The following is a 21,520-nucleotide window of genomic DNA, read 5'->3' on the forward strand; positions in this document are numbered from 1 at the left end:
GTGGCATTACTTTTTCAGTTATCATTTTAGACTTCAATTAGATGCTTTAGTGGCTATAAAATGCAGAATTACTAATACGGGTTAAATTATGTAAATATTAGGGGAAATTATAATTTTAAATTACATAATTCATCATGAATTGTTATTAATTCCTCATATTTGTTAAGTCCTAAAAGTAGTCAATTTAATATCATCTAATAAATTTAATGGTATCCTTGTGAGAGTATTTGTTTTTTATTTGAGAGAGAAACATTGACTTGTTCCACTTATTTATGCATTCATTGATTGTTTTCTGTATGTGCCCTGACTGGGATAAAACTCATAACCTTGGTGTACCAGGATGATGCTCTAACTAAATGAGCTACCTAGCCAGGGCTTTGTGAGTGTTTTTTTCTTATTACTGTTCTTATGAGTTTGACTAATCTAGATACCTCATATTAGTGGAATCATACAGTATTTAACTTTTTGTGACTCTCAGCACAGTGTCCTCAAGTTACCATTCATGTTGTACCACATTTTGTTTATGCATTCATCCATTGATGGTCATTTGGGTTGGCTCTACATTTTGTCTATTGCTATAAACTTGGGTGTACAAATATCTCCTCAGGATCCTGCTTTTAATTATTTTGAATATATACTCAGAAGTGGAGTTGCTGGATTATATAATTCTATTTTAACTTTGTTCTCCATAGCAACTGCACCATTTAATATTCCCATCAATGGAAATTTGTGTTATTTTAAAATTATGTTTTAAAAAAGTTATATATACACCTAGTTTTTAAAATACAATAGTTTTAAAAAGCTACAATGAATCAGTGATCCCCTGTATTTATCTTTCTCATACCCACTTCCCAGAGTATCCTCCTCATACCCACTTTCAAATCAGCTGTTTGCTCTGGAATTTTTTCTTATTTCTTGATAACATGCTTAACTGCTAATCTGAACTTTAGCTTTAGATATTATCTGTTTACATTCTTGTATAAAAGATATTTCTCCTACTTCCACTGTCCTGCTCCACTAACCATTCATTTCCTTACCATCTAGCCTCTCAATATGGATATATTATCATTTTGGGTTAGATCAGTATTAGTGTTTGCATTATTACAACTATAAATATTATTCACAGCTAAATTATATTATGTATTATAATTTTTGATTTTGTTTTATTTTTGGAGTTCATAATTATATTTATTTCATTTGCTTAGCTTCTTAAAGATACCCTTTTGGAGCCATCTGTTTTCCTATTCCAAAGCAAATTGGTTGATCTCTAGAGCTGTTACACAACTATTAACCGTGGATCTCTAGTTATCTCTGCCGGGGTTCTTGATCTGGCATCTAGAAGAGTTCTGGAATCTGGAGAAAGCTGTGCGTAGATTAAACAGTCCAGAGACGAAATATAATTTTGAAAGGCATTTGGGGTCAGAGGAGCCTAGTTTAAAGGAAACTAAGATCTCCTCGTCTCAGGACCCCATGCTTTCTTATTAACACAATTTGTCCTGAGGCCAGGCAGAGCTATACACTTCAAAGGGTCAGGGCTTCGTATACAGAGTCCATTGTCAGAATGGGGAGAATTAGCCTACGGCTGTTCAGGTGTTTGGCCAGTAGGAGGCAATAACATATAGATTAAGATGCCCTGAGCTGTCTGGCAGCCAAGCAATCATCCCTTTTCAGGTTTGGGGAAATGCCTTCAGCCATTCCCAACAGGTGACAACATATGTGACTCAGCCCTTGTTGAGCCCCCAAGTTCCATCAACCTTTTGATGAAACTCTTGCAATTATGACATGCTGGAATTGGCTTCTGGCATATCTCCTTTTTGTTCACATTGTCTTTTCATTTTTCTCCTGAGTTAGATCCAATTTCTTACTCTTTCTTTGTTTATTTACTAATTTTGGTAGAATCTATCCTCCAGTAGTTCTGAGATAGTATGCATGGGATTGTTATTATTTGAGAAATTGCTTGTCTAAAAATATATTCCATTTCAAACAAGATTGATAGTTTTTCTAGGTATAGAATTATGGGTTAGAAGTCATTTTTCCCTCTTGGGATTTTGAAGCTATTGTTTCACCATATTTTAGGTTCTATTTTTGTTTTTGATAAGTCTACTGTTATTTGATTCTTAATTTTTAAAATACAACCTTTTAAAAGAAGCTTTTAGGATATTCTCTTTATGGTCTAACATTTCATGACAATGTTTATTAGTATGGGTCTTTTTGCTTGTTTATTTTGCTATTGGAGCTCTGATAAGCCTTTTCAATCTGGAAATTCACATCCTTCAGTTCTGATAACTTAAAAATATATTATTTTCTAATTTTTTTATTCTTTCCTCACTGTTTCTGTTCTTTTTTCCTCAAACTCCTATTTTGGGGATGTTGGAAATCCTGAAGTCATCTTATGTGGTATGGAAGATTGATCATAAAGACAATGGCCAATAACCCCTCCAAACACTATTCACATTCTGAGCCTCACATTAACAGGTGAGCTCTATTATCTTTCTCATGGAATCTGGTTTGGTCTTATGAGTTGCTTTTCCAATAGAAAGTGGCAGAGGTGATGTCTGAGACATCTAGGCCCAGGCTATAAGAGGATTGGACACTTCCTCTTTATTATTTTTCTTCTGTAAATAAGCTTAGAGTAGATTACTCAATAGTGAGAGGTGATGTGGAGAGAGGCCTGGAGAGTGAGAGGGCATCTTGGACTACAGAGCCGCAAGCGGTTTTAAGTCAGAATGTATTTATGTGACTGCCCTAAGCAAAAGAGGAGAATACCTATATGCTGAGCCCAGTCAACCAACAAATTTATGAAAAATAATAAATTGTTTTAACTCATTGTTTGGGGGTGATTTGTTATTAAATAGTAAATAACTGATACATCCTCTAATTCTCTAATACCTTCTTTCCCATTTCCCATTTCTTTCCTATTATTTAAATTTATCCATACATTCTTTATAGGAGGATTCCACTTTCTGGGTTTTATTTCTCTTTTAATTCTTCTATTGAAAGTTTAATTTGCATTATCATGTTTTTAATATTTAACAACTCTTTTTTCTCTGGAAAATTTTAATAGCTTTCTAGTCTTATTTCAAGGATGTAAACATCTTTTATATTTTTAAAAAATTTAATTACAGTTTAAAAGTTCTTTTGAAATTTGTTTTTGTTTCTCTTGAAGTCCACTTTTTGTTTTGGTTTCTGTCTTTTCCATTGATACATTTCGTAAGTGTTTGGTGATCCTTTTATGTTTAATTTTCAAGTAGTAAGAAACTGAAAATTATTTCCTTGATGAAAATTGTCAATTATTGGACTTCACTATAAGACAATCTGATTGGGTCGTTTTAGTGGATACACTCAACTCTGTCTATAGGGCTCTTCTTTGAGCCTGATTAGATTTCCTGGAAAGGAATCCTGGAGGGAAGAATACCGTACTCTAGAAGCTTTCCCGTAATCTTGCCAGCCAGGTTTGAATGCATGGTTTGGATGAGAGAAAACAAATGTTCGCCCAGCATCTGCTTCTGTTCCTGTGGGGGGGGCGGGGGGAGGGGGCAGGCGGAGGGAAGGGGGGGTGCTGAGGCCAACATGGAGGCGGACAGGGGCTCCTGCCCCTGCACACGGACGGCAGGCTGGGGTGCCTGCAGAGGTGGTATGGCAGGGTGAGGGCTGCGGACACTGGAGGCATACTTGTAAGGTGCAACAGCCCGAGGAGCAGCAGCAGCCACAGCAGCGCCAGGTGCTAAGTTCTGCACAGCTGTGGGAACACCTCCAGACTGGCAGCTGTCAGTCAGCCCCACCAAAGTCCATAGCCAAGTGGTCTGGGCACTCAGACCCAACTCTCTGAGCAGTAGTAGGGAGGCCACAAGAGGCCGGAGCATTACCAGTTGGAACCAGATGGCAAAGAGTTGGATGAGGCCCAGACTGGTGGATAGCACTTGGCATTTCTTGGAAGCCTTGAGGTCTCCCACCTTGCTGCCAGTGTGGATTAGGTCTCATTTGTGTTAACTATTTAGGTGTGTAATATGGAGGCCTTTCCTGAGCCTGTGGAACTACTGGCACAAAGTAGCTACCAGCTGCAGGCTGGAACTGATTTAAGATGACATTGGCAGGGAGTGCTCTCATTCCAGCCACCTGCTGCCTATACTGGTTGGTCAGGTGAGCCTTTCCCTCTTGCTTCCTCTGGGCCAGGGTGACATACAGTGGCTTGGAGCCCACGATGCATCCATTCATCTCAGTGACTGCCTTGGTGGTCTCTTCAGGAGATGAGAAGCAGACAAAGCCAAACCCTTTGCTTCTCCCATCCTCCAGCATTACCTTAGCCCTGGTGATGGATCCGAAAGGAGAAAACTCTTTCCTTAACTTCTCATCGCCAATGGTGTCATCCAAGTTCTTAATGTAGAGATTCACCTCCTGATATCGACTAATTCTCTCTTGCTTCAGCTTTTCAAATTTCCGTTTTAAGTCGGCCTGCCGTTCCACTTTCTTCTGTGCACGCCTACAAAAATGACTTTCCCACTGATTTCTTTTCCATTCATCTCTTCCACAGCCTTATTGGCATCCTCATGTTTTCCGTAACTCACAAAGCCAAAGCCTTTGGATTTCCCAATGGGATCTCTCATCACCTTGACACTTAAGGTCTTACCAAACTGGCTGAACAGCTCTTTCAGACTCATGATCATCCACCTCTTCCCAAAGTTTTTGATATACACATTAGTGAACTCCTTGGCTTTGGCCCCAAGCTCAGCTTCCCTCTCTTTTTGAGACTTGAATCTGCCCACAAATACTCTGCAGTCATTGAGGAGCATGCCATTCATCTTCTCAATGGCCTTGTCTGCAGCCTCTTGGGTCTCGTTGCTGCTGCTACCTCTTAGGCAAGGGAATAACAATTCAAAAGCCAAATAACCCCTCATGAAATTCAGCTCAATGTTTGAAGACTTCGTAGCTTGTCCTATGGATCTCAATGCTAAGAACCACAAATTGCAAATTTAATAGGGCATTTTGTATCAAATGTTCAATTATGAAGCACCTAGAATTATTCAATTAAAAGAATATATTCTCTGGGTTCTGCTACGGCTCAGACAGTGTTAACTTTTTTTCCCCCCTCTTGTGGGTTTTGATCTTCCCCGCTCCCCCAGAAACTGGTTTTATTTATCCAAGTCTTTAAGTTTCTCAATAAAGAAAAAACTCCATTAAAAAAAAAAGAATACCGTAATCAGATCAGAAAGAAAGAGGCTATGGGTTGTTGCTCAAAATGTAGATTTTTTTATTTAGGAAACTCTCCCTATTTTTAGTATCGTATTTCTGCCATCACCTGGGCCTGGTATGCCAGCATTTGAAGACTCCCTAGAATAAATTTATAGTTTTAACCAGCAGTCACACTGCTATATGGTATGAATGACAGTTTTTAAGACCAAATTGCTTTTTATACAGATTTTTTAGTGAATTATCTTGTTTTTAGCTCCATATTACTTCCCCCCAAACCTACTCCCAGTTTCAGAGATAAATGGTGCTTCTAACTTTTGAACTGTTTGGGGGTCCTTATGTGCTAGTCAGCCTGAAACACATGTTCAATGTTCCCTAATCTCTTAAAGTAGTAAGCAGTAACTCACTTGGTTTCTGGGTTTCAAACTGTACTGCTGCTGGTGGTCTTTTTAATCTGCCGTTTTGTCAGTTTGTGACTTAAAAAAACAACAACGCTGCCATTTTAGTGGTGCCAAAAAGCAACCTACTGATGTGACTTGGGTATTGTTCCTGCTAGTCTCTAAAGTTGATTCTCTGGCTTTTTTTTGGAGAATTTTTTGTCTAATTACCTTTTAATAAATTTATTTTAAGCTTAAACTTGTTCAGCAGTGACTTCTATTATTTGCAATGAACAACTTCGCCTAATATTAAGTGATGAATATAGGTAGAATTTGCGTTATTGATACCAAGTGCTATAGTGTAGTTAATATCTCTCTAAATCAGGGGTGGGAAACCTTTTACTGCCCAGTGCCAATTGGATATTTATAACATTATTCTCAGGCCATACAAAATTATCAACTTAAAAATTAGCCTGCTATATTTGGTCAAACATTTAATTAACTCAACCCTAATATCTTGGCAAGGCCAGACCAAATGATTTCTTGGGCCTTATATAGCCCTCAGGCCGGACATTCTCCACCCCTGCTCAAAATTGTTTCATAAGACCTAAGTATTTTAGATAAGAAAAAAAAATGTAGTCAAATAGTTTTAGAAAATGTCACATCCCATGTCTCCTTTTTATAGATTTACAATGCATATTAGCATATTAATCCTGCTTTAAGGAAATTTGTTCAACTTTGTTTAACCCTGTCTTCCCAAACTTACTTTTCAATTGAAGTAAAACTTGTAAATATTTTGCTGGCTATGCTTCAAAATTGTTGAAATAGGTAAATATAGGCTGGGGAATTTGGAGAGGTTTAATGGGTCCAAAAGTAGTGCCTCTATACCATTTTTTTTTCTATAAATCAATAATTTATAATTTAATCCAACCTATTTGAGAGACAAATAAAAGCTAAACAATAAGAGAGTACAACATAAAATTTACAGCTACAGTAAAAATTAGAAATGTAAGGCCTGAAATATATTTAATATGTGTTTATATGTCTACTTATGTCTATATTTATGTATCTATGGATATATATGAAAAGAAATGAACAGTTAAAGAAGCTAGAAAAAGAACAATTATCTCCACCCACAATATTAAGTTAAGGGAAATAGCAATCAAAATTCATGATTGAAATGCATTCCTTCATAAATCATAACCATAGGTTGGCTATGGATGTAAGAGGCAAAATTAATGCATTCTGTGAAAATCAATTGGCTATATAAAATTACAAGAGAGTATTGTATTTTTATTATTATTTATAATTTTGTGATACATTGTTTAATCATCAAAAGTCATAAACTTATGTATACACACAACTTTTTTTTTCAAAGAACCATTTACTGCTATTACACTAAATATATGGCAATACATGATATTACCTTTCTAAAATCTGAAAATTCTTGAATTCCAACATGGGCTAAGGAGCATGACTCAATATTGCCATTTAACAAAATTTAAGATAATTTATATTTGTTTTGAATTTTACAAAGCTCAAGTCAAGTAGCAGAAGTTTCCAGAAAATAATTTTACTTGCCCTTGATATTACCTTTTTTCTGAACTTTCCAATCTGCTTGAGATTTTAAATATAATTGATTGACGTAATATTTAAACAACTGCCAAGTCAACATGGGTCATTTTCAGAAAATACATCATTTCTTGTAATGGCACATCTGTGTAGGGTTCTTCTCTATTAAAGTAATGCAACTTGATCCTGAAAGACCTTAATAGCATTTTTAATAGTACTTTGTATATTTTCCAGAAAAAAGACTCATCAGGTCAAAGGTACCCCTTCCCCCCTTCAGTGTTGTAGGCTACTATGAAGAAATACAGAACATATTTCTCTTGAGAAAAGTTGAGTATAATAATATTTTACTGGCAGCAGAGAGAAGGAAAATATTAGTTTAAATCAGGACAAGACCATGAACTTTCTACTGGCCAGAAGTAGTGCCAAAATGAAATGATATTTTAGAGAGAAAATCAAAGCTAAAACATCCTTTGAAATATACAGGTCATTCTTGTCAAAAAGGAATAAAAATATGTGTAGGAGCCTTATAATTTTGAAAATGATAACATATGTATTATTTTATTTTCCCAAGATCTCTGAAAGAGTGATAGTACCTTAATGAAGTCACCAGAGTAAGAGGTCCAGATGTTAAATTTTGTTCATGTACACATAATTGATCAGTTTCAGAGATCCTATCTCCTGCTAATCACATGTAAAGAGAGCAATATATAAACTAGAATGTAAATGTATTGACTTACAATGGCTGATATATTTTTCCAGTGACTACAGATTTTGTCTTTTCCATCTAGGACTCTTTATTTCTTAATATCTAAGAAATGAACAATCTATAGTTTACTTGGTAAACATGAAGTCAAACCAAAGAGAGGAGGGTAGTTTTAAAGGCTCTTTCACTCAAAATTATCTGTACTTATTCCACAAAAAAGAATGCCTCTTTAGTGAACAGAATATTCTTATCTATTTGACTTGAGTCATTATTCTCTGGACAGTGCTAGATAAATATTGAACTTTGGGTGTCAGTTCATTATACTTCAAGATCACACACTTTACTAAGCATGCCCCTTTTTCAGACTTGTTACAAAAAATTTTTTAAAAAGGTCTCAGTCTTGGTCCTTGGGAAGCATATGGAGAATCTAGATAAGGAATTTGACTTGTTACAAGATCATGTGATAAATATACTAATCAGAACCAGACAGAAACATGGTGTACCTTCGAGAAAGATAACTAGATACTTGGTTCCACTTCAAAATGATGTTCTTTAAGCATTTTTTCTGTTTTGGGTGAGAGGGGAGAACACAGTTTTGCAAAGATCACCACACCATTAGCACAGTGAGGGGAAGCAATGGAGAGGGACCTCTGAGGGCAAATGATACCCTCTCCTGTGTTGTCCTAAGCAGCTCAGCTCTGACTATGAACTTGCAAACCCTAACCAGCAAAACAAAGACACAGAAGCTACCCAAACATGCTCTTTCCAAGGCGGTTTAGAAATCATTTATTACTATTCAAGCATATTCCTGATTTCTAGAGCTTGTCAAAGCAGTCCTTCTAACCACATACAGTACTGATAAACACAATTTTTTCTCTTTGCAATGCTCCTAATGACATATGCTTTCTTAAAGATTGGTCTCCAGGACAATTGCCTGGGTGGCTTTCTCCTAATCCACCAGGATTATGGTTTTTTAAAATTTATTTTATTTTTTTATTCTTATTGATTTCAGAGAGAGAGAGAGAGAGAGAGAGAGAGAGAGAGAGAGAGAAATCAATGATGAGAGAGAATCATTGATTGTCTGCCTCCTGAGCACCCCACACTGGGGATCAAGCCCACAACCTGGGCATATGCCCTGACCAGGAATTGAACCATGACCTCTTGGGCTGGGCCAGGATTATGTTTTAGACCTGAAGCTATAAGATGGGAGCCAAAAAGATAGATATGGAAATCATGCTGAGGGATTAAAGAAGGCATTCTAGAGGAGATGATTGCATGTGAACCAAAGTTTAAAAGACAAGTGATAAGTACATAGGTAAATTGGTTGGCAGAGGGAATAATATGGCATGGAGTATAGTATGTATTGTTCAGTGTGCCAGGAACAAAATGTGTAGGTATGGGGTTGTCAAGATGAAGCTAAAAAACCAGGCAGGATCCATGAGTCTAAACTTTTCTAAAGCTATGAGGTGGCACTGAGAGATTTTAAGTAGAGTGCCATGATCAATGTTTTACTTTAAAAAGATCACGGTGGCAAGTAGGTGGGGGTGGAGGCATTAGACTCTTGGAGCCAAAACCTTTTAGGAGGCCACAGCATGGACTGAAGGGGTGAAACTAGAAGAGTGGGCAGTTTCAAGAAATATTTAGAAAGTTGCTTTTAAGATTTGATGACAGATTATATGAGAAGGGTGTGAAGAAGGATTCTGGGTTAGAAACTAGATGGGTGGTTTTACCATTCACAAAGATCAAGAATATAGAAGGAGGTGTAGATTTGGTGATAAATAAAATGGAGAGGAGATGGTGATTGTTTTTATGCCTAATTCTTTGGACATATAATTTTCACTTTAATTTGCCATCACATCTTAAAATAATCTCTAAACCCTCTTCAAAGAAGAGAAAGTAAAATGACTCAATTATATGTGAAAGCATCTGGGGATTCTGAGAACTTTTACCTCTAAACAAATGCTTTTTTATTTCCTCCCTAATTTATTGTCTTGCTCTTCTTTCCTCATGTCTTTCCTTATCATGTCCTACAAAAATAATTTCCTCAGTCTTGCCCATCTATTTGTCAACATTACCACATTGCAATCAGGATTTACTTTGTTTCATTGTTCCCTGAGAAACCACCTATTTATTCATAGTATTTATGTACTATTTATAATCTTCTATAGTTAACTGGTTAAAATCCTGACTTTCTTTCCTACAAATGTTTATCATTTTAAAACTTAATTATAAATTTCCTTAGAAGTTCAAATTATTTGATACCTGCCAAGGTATCAATATTTTGTTGTCTAAAAGATAAATTCTTAATTAATTGACTTCTTGGTATACTTCATTCTGATCATTGGCAATAAACTAGGTCCCAGAATAAATTATTGAATATTAAGCTTATTGGACAGCCTTCTTTATGTAGGGACATTTTAACTTAACAGTCACTTTCTAAGGTACAGAATATTACAGGATATTTTATTTATTTTTATTTTTCTCTATGCTGTACTTTACATTCCCATGACTATTCTGCACCAACAAATTTGTAGTTCTTAACTCCTTTACCTTTCTCACCCATATCCTAAACCCCCTTCCATCTGGCAACTGTCAAAATATTCTCTATATCTATGAGTCTGTTTCTGTTCTCCTTGTATATTTTGCTTTTTAGATTCAATTGTTGATAATATGAGTTTATTTTCATTTTATTGTTCATATTTTTGGTCTTCTTCTTCTTCTTCTTCTTCTTCTTCTTCAAGAAGACCTGTTAGAATTCACAACTAAAAGAAGAGATGCAGAGAGTTAGAAACATCGATGAGAGAGAAACATCGATCAGCTGCCTCCTGCACACCTCCTACTGGGGATGTGCCTGCAACCAGGGTACATGCTCTTGACTGGAATCGAACCTGGGACCTTTCAGTTTGCAGGCCTATGCTCTATCCACTGAGCCGAACTGGTTAGGGAGGAAGTTTATTTTACTTTTCCTGAAGGGAAAGGGCCGGTGCATTGCTAATTAATACGAGGGCAGGTGATAAACAGTGGCCTGCTCTTTAAAGGGTAATGGCTACTGTTGCTAGGTGATAAGGAAGGGAGGGAGATTTGGGGCTGAGATAGTCTGCAGATGTCCTAGGAAGGTGTCTTATCAGTTTTTTTCCCAAGCAGTAAAACATGTTTAGAGTAAAAATTATGAAGAGTTCCAAAGTGGCTTGTTTGAAGAGGAGACGGGAAGGGAACTTTTTAACTAGAAACTTCTTTGTGCGAATTATCCCTGAGTTATAAAAATGTCAGGGAGGAGGGGTATGCAAGAATGTAGCCTTGAAAGTAGCTTATCTTGTCTTGCCAGCATTTGAACAGAGGGCTGTTTGAATCTTGGGGGTTAATTACCAGGTGATTCTCATAAGTTGTGGAAGGCTATAGCAAGTAAAAAAGAGGCCTTTTTCTTATCCTCACACTCACAAAACCTTTTAACATTTCATGTAATACTGGTTTGGTGGTGGTGAACTTACTTCATCTGGGCTCTGATGTCCATTGAGTCCACCCCTTGAGTGTGTTGTTTAAAGAGGTGGTTTGGTGATGCTTTGACATGGTCTGAATCTACCCACCAGGTGCACTGACTCTGGGGCCTCCCAGGAGGTACAGGTAAGATCAGCCACTGCCTGTGTTCTGCCTGGGGCCACCTCGGCCTCTCAGCATGAGCTACAAACTGATCTATAGATGGCTGCTTCTTGTGTTGGGTTTGTAGGTGCCCAGGTGAGGCCAAGTTTTGAACAAAGACCAGCTGTTGCTAGTGCCAGGGCTAGGGACACTTAATGAGAGGCCAGATGCTTCTTGTTTAAGAGATTATAACCCTTTGAGTGCCAGGGAGCGTGATCGCATTCCTCCTGTCTTTCACCAAAAGTGCCGGGAGTGCTATCGGCAATTTTTTTTCTACTAGTATTTTATAATACAATCAGCAAACAATATATGTCAAAGATGAAAACAAATGTAATAAATCTTTCCTTAAGTTTTTGAATATGTAACTTCATTTACTTGCAATTCATAATTTTTTTCTAAACTGCTGTAAAATCAGCAAAAATGCCTTGGCAATTTTAGCATAGTTCCTAGGATATTGGTTGGCACTCAAAGGGTTAAGAAAGTCTGAAGCATGAGCCAACACAAGCCATTCATATGGAAACAGCTTGGGTGGGCCTGCAAATTGGGTTGGGGTGGGTGTCTCAGGGAATCACCAGGGAGGGACAAACAGTGTGGGCCAGGTTGATGTAGACTCAGATATGGCACCCGCTTGCTAGCTCTGGGGGATGGGGTAAGGGTTACAGAAAAGGAACAATGGCTTCTGCCAGCACTCTTTTTCCTGGCAGAAAGCTGCCATCCCAGCTCTTGCCCTGATGCCAGATAATTCAATGTATTCTCATATGTTCCTAGTTCCTTTCAAGCTTTTGCCCCAGTCAGTGGTTCTCAACCTTCTGGCCCTTTAAAACAGTTCCTCATATTGTGACCCCCAACCATAAAATTATTTTCGTTGCTACTTCATAACTGTAATGTTGCCACTGTTATGAATCGTAATGTAAATATCTGATATGCAGGATGGTCTTAGGTGACCCCTGTGAAAGGGTCGTTCAACCACCAAAGGGGTCGCGACCCACAGGTTGAGAACCGCTGCCCCAGTGCTGGAGCTCAGAGGGAGTAAGTCTGTGCATGGGCCCTTTAAGAGGAACTACCTGGGATTCCAGCAGCCATGTCTCACTCAGCCATAATCCCTGCTGGTTTTCACAGCCAGAAGTTATGAGGTACTTCTCTTCCTGGCAATGGAACCCTGCTCCTCAGGGGGGAATTCTGCATCTAAGATATTCCTCCTGGCTTTTATCAACACACTTGAATGTGGACAGGTTCATTCATGTCTCCACCCCTTCTGCCAGTCTTGATTTTACTTCTTTATATTCTTAGTTGTAGGACTTCTGTTCAGCTAGATTTTAGGCCATTGTGAATGATGGTTGTTCTGTAGTTTAGCTGTAATTTTGATATGATTGTGGGATGATTTGAATACTAAATTTACCTAGAGTACCTATCTTGACTAGAAGTCTATATTATAGATTCTATTTTTGTTCAATATATACTTCAATTATTTTATAGAGCAAGGTATCATAGGAAATGATGGTTTCCCTTAAAAAAAGATGTTGTTTTACATTTTTGGTTATCAGGAAAAATGAAAGAAATCTGGTAGTTGTCTGAAAGATTCCCATGAAATATATGCTTCAATCGACATAGAGCAGTGTTTTGTCCCTACTCCCCTGTGTTATCATGCTGATTGGGCCTACCTGTTGTGATGTCCATTTATAATAATACATGAATCAGGCATTAGACATTTGCTTAAATCTTAGGGAACTTGGGTTTACAATGTAAAATATACTGTTACTACAGGGACAGTGAGCACCTTCCTCATCTATACAGGCCTCTTGTTTTTAAATCTGTAAAATGGATATATTCCTGTTATTAGGATCAAATAAAATAATGTGTTTGAGTGACTTTCGAAAGAATACATTACATTATACTTATGAGTGCTGTTACTTTTACTGTCTTAAATTTTGAGGAACATATTTTAAAAGAATAGTGGTCTCTAGTAGTAGTTTCCTTTTTGGAGAATGATTTTAATATATTCAAGAAGAATCCTTATATTAAGTTGATTTATAAAATGAATGCCAGTTATTGACACTGGAATGGAATTGGGAGAATAAATTTTAAATGCACACTTCGTTTCAAACTATGTGGTTTTTGTTTTTGTAGTTAATGAATGGTATCTGTTTCTAATAATGTCTACTATGTGGAATGACCTGAACTTACATTGCTTGCTAAGAACTTGAGATGAAAAAGATTCCGTAGTTGTCAAAAACAGTATGAGTTATTTAAATAACAATGTGCCACCATTTTTCTTATGAGCTCATCCAGTGATTTTCTTATATCAGTTATTGTATTTTTCAATTCTAAATCTTCTCTTTGCTTCTTTTTGTTGTTTTTATTTATCTGCTGAGATTTCCCATTTTTCGAGGAACATTTTATATGATGCTATTCAAAAATGCTAATATCATGAAAGACACAGAAGCCTGTGGAATTGTTCCAAGTTAAAGGACACTAAAAAGATGTGACAACTGAATGCAGCCTGTAATCATAGATTGGATCCTGAACCAGATAATATTTTTCTTTTGATTAAAAAAATAATAAGACAAAACACTAGTGGGCTGACTGACAAAATTCGATTGTCTATAAATTAGATAAGAATATTATGTCAAGGTTAATTTTCTGAGGTTGATCATTGTGCTGTGTTTATATAAGAAAAATAGTTGATAATAGAAAAATCCACACTGATTTTTTTAGAAGAAAGAGGCATCATATCTGTGATTTACTCTGAGATGTTTCAAAAAAATTCACTCTGAAAAAAACAGAGATAACACATAGGGATAAAAATACCTGCCTTGTTGGGATGTGAGGATCACATGAGCTAGTACCTATTAAGCACCATAATTCTTTACTGTCACCAAAAACATGGCCCTTCCCTAGGATGAGCCTAAGATAATTTATTCCATAAAGTACTTAAATCTCACTATAAATTCCTTTAAACAAATTGACTTTTCACCTAATTTTTCTCTGTTGCAGTCTAGCCAAAGAGTTTACTTACTGAAGTACCTAATGATCTTTGTTAAATGGTTACTATACTTGAAATTCAGTCCTATATGTTAGTTTCAATCTCTGAAAATTCAGTGTTTAAGTAGGTGATTTTTTTATTTAGGTGGAGAAAAAGTGAGAATTTGTTATTTGCCGGCTAATTTGAGGTTTGGGCCAAACAAGAAGACTCCCTTTGCTTTTTACCAAATAAAATTAGTTTTTGGCAACAGGATTTGGGTAATTGTCTCTGAAGCTGCCGGCAGTTTAGGTATTGTCTATACAAATTCTTATAGTTTAGGGAACAGAAACCCCCATTTTTCTTCTTATAAATTTAATCCATTGTAAACACAAACTTTCAAGGGTTGTTCAGAGATGCTAATTACTTTCTTCTTCTATTTTTCCATGATGAAGCTATTCTTGGATGTCAGCAAGCAAGATTAAACTTTAGGAGCATGTGAGGCCAAAGGGAAAATGCTTTTTTGTTTTTCAGTCTTTCTGGGTCACTCAGTATTTGATTATCTAGACTAATAATGGGCAGGGGAAACATGAATAATTAAATTGTACAGACAAGTTCTTGTACCTTATTTTGGCTGAAGGCTTCACTCTTGTCAAACTTTTTTCCAGAAGAGCTAACAAGTAGAGTGGTTAATTTCCTGTCTTGTCTCTATTTCCTTTGTCCTTTCAAAAAAGTATCAACAAATGACAAAATGTCTCCATCCCAAATCTTTATTCCCCCTGCCATAAAGGAGTATTTTTAAATCGAGAAAAAAGCAGAGATCCTTGAAAAGATAGACTTGGTTATTCTAGAACTTTCTGATTATAAAAAGGAAGACAGAATTTGAGCCTGAATTTGGCATCTGGCTTTTCCTTTTCTTGATCAGTCTCCAACCATGTTAAAGGCTATTTTCCTCTTTCTTCCCATTACAGGCTTTTTTTGGCACCTCAGAAGTAACAATGGAAATAAACATTTAACAGATGGTCCCAGCGGTTTCCCTGACATACACACATAGTACACAAGAAAAGCGTAGCCAATGGAGGCAATTATATCTTATTTTAATTGATTCTATTTCCCTCAGAATATTCACCTAATCACATATTTTTGTTATTGTTTCTGTCTTTTATCTCTGTGGTCCCTTGCATACAGTTTTTGAAGCATTTTTCAAGGTCAACACTCTGTGTCCTTTTTTTAAAAAAAATACACTTTTATTGATTTCAGAGAGGAAGGGAGAGGGAGAGAGAGAGAAACATCAATGATGAGAGAGAATCATTGATCAGCTGCCTCCTGCTTGCCCCACACTGTGTGCCCCACGTGGGGGATCAAGCCCACAACCCGGGCATGTACCCTGACTGGGCATCGAACCTTGACGTCCTGGTTCATAGGTCAACTCTTGACCACTGAGCCACGCTGGCCGGCATCATGTGTCCTTTTTATCCCTACGTCTACACCACGGAAAAGTGGTGTCATATTGTTAATACAAATGGCTTCACCACAGCAACTCTGCAGAGGGTCTGTGGAAAAAAATTAGGAAAATTCCCCACATCTGCATCTGGTTCTCTCATAAAACCAGAGGTCATAGGGTGGAAATGAGCCAAGAAATATTAGCAAGAAGAGGAATAAAGGAATGAGTTAAGGGAATATAAGTGGGAAAATGAGAAATTCCACTCAGGGACAGCCCAAGAGGTACTATGTTAACTGATAAGAACTGAGAATCTAACTTCTCCACATGGCCTGGAGAGGATATATGGGCTCAAGGCCAGGATGTCCACAAACATAAGAAGGGTACATAGTCTTAGCTATCGGAAGCAAGGCCAAATTCTGAACCTGAGCATTTCAACGCATGAAGGGACATGCAACAGGTGACCAGACTGGGGTCTACATGAGGAAGAACGATCAAGCAGAAGGAAAACTAAGCAAGGCCCTAGGCAGGGGGTTCACAGGAGGCAGGAGATGCTGATGAGAAGCAGAGTCCTGCACAGGCAAAGGCCCAAAGCAGCAGCAAAACCAAAGGAGACCCATGAGCCAAGGTCTGAGACCACTCTTCTCAGCCCTGCCTTTATAACTGGGAGCAGGCCAGGGCAGGGCATGGTGGGAGCCCAGGAGAGGCAAGGGATTCTGACAAAGTTGTTCCCAGCTGTAGGACCTCTTATGGTCTTGCTGGCACCAGTGACTTGAGTAAGGGTTAAACATCAATTTTTTATCATGAAGATACAGACCCACTTGGAAATGTCCAGTGTCATAGGAGAAAGGGAGGACATGGAAATGGAAATAGGAAGGGAGGAGGAGTGAGGAGGCACTCAGTGTTTTCTAAGAGGTCGTTAAGAAGTCTGGCTTCCTGGGGTGATAGATGTGCTAAGTAAATTTGTGGTAATCATTTTGTAATATGTACATAAATCACATTGTTATAGTGTACATGGAAAACATACATATTATATGTTAATATCTCAGTAAAGCAGGGGGAAAAGAGAAGGCTGGCTTGGAGTTACAGTAATTATATTTAAATCCGAACTCCACCATTTGCTAGCCAAAGTTGGATCCTAACTCATAAAAACCTGGGCAAGTTATTGAACCTTTTTATGTCCCACCTGTGAAGTGAGGATAATAGATTATTGTTCCTCATAAGGTTGTTGGGAAGATGAACCATAAATTGCTTAGAAGAGTGCCCTACACAGAGTAGGTGCTCAATACATGTTAGCTGCTGTTTTGTTCTTCAGGTGTATTCTCAGAAGATAGTTATTGATTATCTACGATGGGCTGTGCACTTTGCTAGGCACTGGAAAAACTGTGGTAAACAAAATGCACATAATCTCAGCAGTTAATAAATGAACAGAGTTTGAAAATCTAGGTAAGAGTCTGTAAATAAAAAAATTATGGAAGATAAAAAATGTTGATCTGAGTGATACAAGATGTCCAGAAATTATTTTTCCCATTAGTTACATCATGAAAATAGAAAAGAGTAAGAGTATCTTGGAGAGAGCTGTGTCATTATGAGAACCATATTATGTACAGCAGTCCCCCTTATCCATGGGGGATACAATCCAAGACCCCCAGCAGATGCCTGAAATCGCAGATAGTACTGAACTCTATGTGTACTATGTTTTTTCCTATACATACATACTTATGACAAAGTTTAATTTATAAATTAGGCAGTAGGAGATCAACAATAACTATTAATAAAATAGAACAATTATAACAATATGAAAAAGTAATTAGAATATAGTCTGTCTCTGTCTCAAAATATCTTATTGTACTATACTCACCTTTTCTTTCTTTTTTCAAAGAGATTTATTTGTTATTTACTAGGTACTGTTTTTTGTTTTGTTTTGTTTTGTTCTGTTAATCCTCACCCGAGGATATTTTTTCATTGATTTTTAGAGAGAGTGGAAGGGTGTGGGAGAGACAGAAACAGCCATGTGAGAGAGACACACATTGGTTGCCTCCTGCACATGCCCTGACCAGGGCCAAGGATCCAGCCTGCAACTGAGATACATGCCCTTGATGGGAATTAAACCCAGGACCCATCAGTCCCTGGGCCAATGCTATATCCACTGAGCCAGGCCAGCCAGGTATTTACTCACCTTTTCACATAAAGGAAGGAAGCATTTTATGGCTTCTCTTTGTTATATCCAAATTGCTAGCATGACTATTTTTGCACTTTGGGGCCATTATTAAGTAAAATAATGGTGACTTGAACCAAGCACTTCAATAGTGTGATGGTTGAAGGGCATTTTATGATAAAGGTTGTCTTATTAAAATTAAGTGATCATTGTGATATAATAAAATTATTTCTAATTTAGTTCAAATTTTGTACACACCTTTTATGATTTATATAGTCCTATATATACCTTGTAGATACAGATTTTGAAAACTAGGCATTTTATTTATAAACTGAATTTATAAGCTTCTACACTACAACATCATACTAAGGCTACATAAACAAAAGTATGAAGTTAAATATAATTGCAAGTCTTGCCTGAAGGATGAATGATTTAAATATTTTATAGTTCTTCCAACTTCTGAAATCTATCTCTTCCTTTGGCTCCTGGATTATTAATGGAGAATAAACATGTCAACAATTTCAGATAAAATTTGAAATGCGAATACTCCTAGGAGAAGCAGTATGTATGTTTATATTCCCACAAAGCCCTGTTGGGTCCTTTCCTAAAAGTTTGGGAAAGACTGCCACGCTGTTGAAGCAAGCAGGGCAGAAGCAGGGGTGTCAAGGTGCTGGAGACAAATCCAGCTCATCTTTCTGTTTAAAACCCGCAGATCCACTGAATGGATTCTATAACTCACTCTTATGACACCTAGCGGCTGTAGCCATATCTGCATCAGCAACATACACATTTCTAAAATAACATTATTTTTGATATTTAAAAATGGAAAAAAATTACTTTGAGCTGAAAAATCACACTTTAATCACTGAGAACAGAGCAGAAAACCACTGTCTTTTGTCATTTATTTGAAAGCTACATTCCTTAGAATTTTTTAAAATATATACATATATACATATACATATATACATATATACATATACATATATATATTTATTTATTTCAGAGAGAAAGGGAGAGGGAAAGAGAGATCAAAACATCGACGATGAGAGAGAATCATTGATTGGCTGCCTCCTGAACACCCCCCATTGGGGATTGAGCCAGCAACCCAGGCATATGTCCTTGACTAGAATCGAACCTGAGACCCTTCAGTCCACAGGCTCTATCCACTTAGCCAAACCAGTTAGGGAACATTCCTTAGAATTCTTGAGTAGGTTGTGCAAAGGGGGATGGACAGAATGATCAAATCCTTGACGAGGTCCATTGCTATATAACATCCATCAGAGAGTCTAATGAACAAGTGAGAAATGGTTCCCTTGGTTTAATAATTTAATAAGAGGAAAGAAACAAAAAGTCAACTGAAATCAACCCTTTTCATCTGCAAAGTAGAGGCCAGTATGCCACAGGCTGAGGTTTGTAGATTGTGATGGTAGGTGGACTCACTTGGGCCTTTCAAATGTTTCCTTTGTCATATCTTCTTGTTCAAGTACTAAATATTCTTATTTGTTATATAGAGGTGTACAATGCTAACTGAACATTTTTAAATAATTAGGAATACTCACTTAGTAAATACATTTATACCAATCATGGGCTTAATAAAGTACTGGAGAAAATAAAATGGGAGGAATCAAAACTGCAATTCAGCAGTAATTTTTTTATCATCTTCCACCCACAATAGGTAGATTCAGCAGACAGCTCTGTGAAGCTAGGTGACTTAAGGTTCATAGAACAAGAGTAGTAATATTAACAATATTATCTTGCTTTATTTTACTACACCATAATTTATTTAACCAATTTCCTATTGTTAGACACTTTATCTAAAATATTTTGATTATTGCAAATAATTCTGCAAGGAGCATCCTTGCACATGAACCTTTGTACCCAGAACTGATATTTTGTTTTAAAATTATAATGAAAGTAGGGGCCCAGTGCACGAATTCGTGCACCTTGAAAGGACCTGTGGGCTGTGAGGCTGTGATAGGTACAGGGGTGGGTCTTGGCCCATCCTCCTGGCCCCCACCCGGCCCCTCCCACCGTGGCCCCCGGTCCCCTGTCTGCCAGCAGCCCCGCTCCTGCCACCGCCGCTCCCACATGCTGATGGTGCCAGCCCCGCTGGCACCCACTGATGGCAGGGAGCAATTGGGGCCGGCGCCAGCAGCAGGTGCAAGTGGGGCTGGCACTGTCAGTGGGTGGGAGTAGCGGCTGCTCCCCTGATTGCCCCTCAGGAGCAGGGGGAGGTGGAGAAGCCCTCAAGGGCGATCGGGGCTGGCAGCCGCCGCTTGCACCCACTGATGGCACCGAGCGACCTGGGCCAGCAGCAGGTGTGAGTGCCTGGCAGGACCGTGGTGTGCAGGAGCAAAGAATTTTCAGTAACCACCAGAGGCTCGCCCTGATAGTGACCAGTGCCCCACCTTGGTCTGGCACCCCCACTCACCTGCTCCACCATCCCGCCGCAGCCAATGCCCACCATGTTCTGCACTCTGCCGCCTGCTGCCGATGCCCGCCATGTTCTGCGTGCACCCCCTGGTGGTCAGCGCACATCATAGAGACCGGTTTTTCAGCTGTTCAGTCTATTTACATATTAGGGTTTTATATATAGATTAAAACACACACAAAAGCAGCCTATTTAATAAAAGAGTAATATGCAAATTAACTGTCACTCTGACACAAAGATGGCAGCGCCATAGCCACAAGATGGCAGCACCCAGTCTTCTCAGCCCCACTGGAGTCCTCCAGTCCTGGGGGGCGGCCACTGAGAGCAGAGCCTGCTTGGCTGTCACTGCGGCGACCTGGGAGCAGCCAAGCGGGCCCCACAGACAGCGCACAGCAGGGCCTGCTTGGCCATTGCCAGCGGCGACCCAGGAGCGGCCAAGCGGGCCCTGCAGATAGCAGAGAACCATGGGGAGCAGGCCTAAGCCATCAGTAGGACATCCCCTGTGGGCTCCCGGATTGTAGAGGGTGCAGGTCCGGCTGAGGGACCTCCTCCCTGCCCCCCATGCACAAATTTCGTGCACTGGGCCTCTAGTATATCATAATTAAAAACACTCTTGTACCTACCACTCAAGTTAAGAAATTAACTTTTACTGATATAGTTAGTATCCCCATGCATTCTTTTTCATTCCATCTCATTTCTTATTCCCAGTGGTAGCTGTACTCTAGCATCACTATGTATGGTCCTTCTTCATTCCTTTATGCTTTCACTACATGGTGTGTATCACTAAGCAGCACTTATATTAACTACTCAATATAAATTTCTCTGATTGCGAATGTAATGCATGTTCATTGTAGAAAGGTTGGCAATATAGCAAAGTATAAATAAAAATACCAACAAAAGCATTGCCCCAAATACAACATCATGGAATATTATCCATTGTTAGTATTTTGATCTACTTGGCTTCTCTTAATAGATACTTTGAAAAATCAATTGGGTTCAAAACAATTACTTTAAATTGAATGGTGCCTTTTCATTTATAAGATGCTTTGTTTCCCA

The 21,520-nt window shown here is 38.2% G+C and overlaps 1 pseudogene; it reads right to left on the bottom strand.

The window, feature by feature from the left end:
- Positions 1 to 1,876: 1,876 nt before the first annotated feature.
- Positions 1,877 to 21,520, bottom strand: part of LOC139019367 (polyadenylate-binding protein 4-like) — a 28,352-nt pseudogene continuing 8,708 nt past the window's right edge.

This window comes from Myotis yumanensis, unplaced genomic scaffold, assembly GCF_028538775.1.
Source record: "Myotis yumanensis isolate MYYU_CA2020_CCGP unplaced genomic scaffold, mMyoYum1.0.hap1 SCAF_1, whole genome shotgun sequence".
Taxonomy (NCBI): Eukaryota; Metazoa; Chordata; class Mammalia; order Chiroptera; family Vespertilionidae; genus Myotis; species Myotis yumanensis.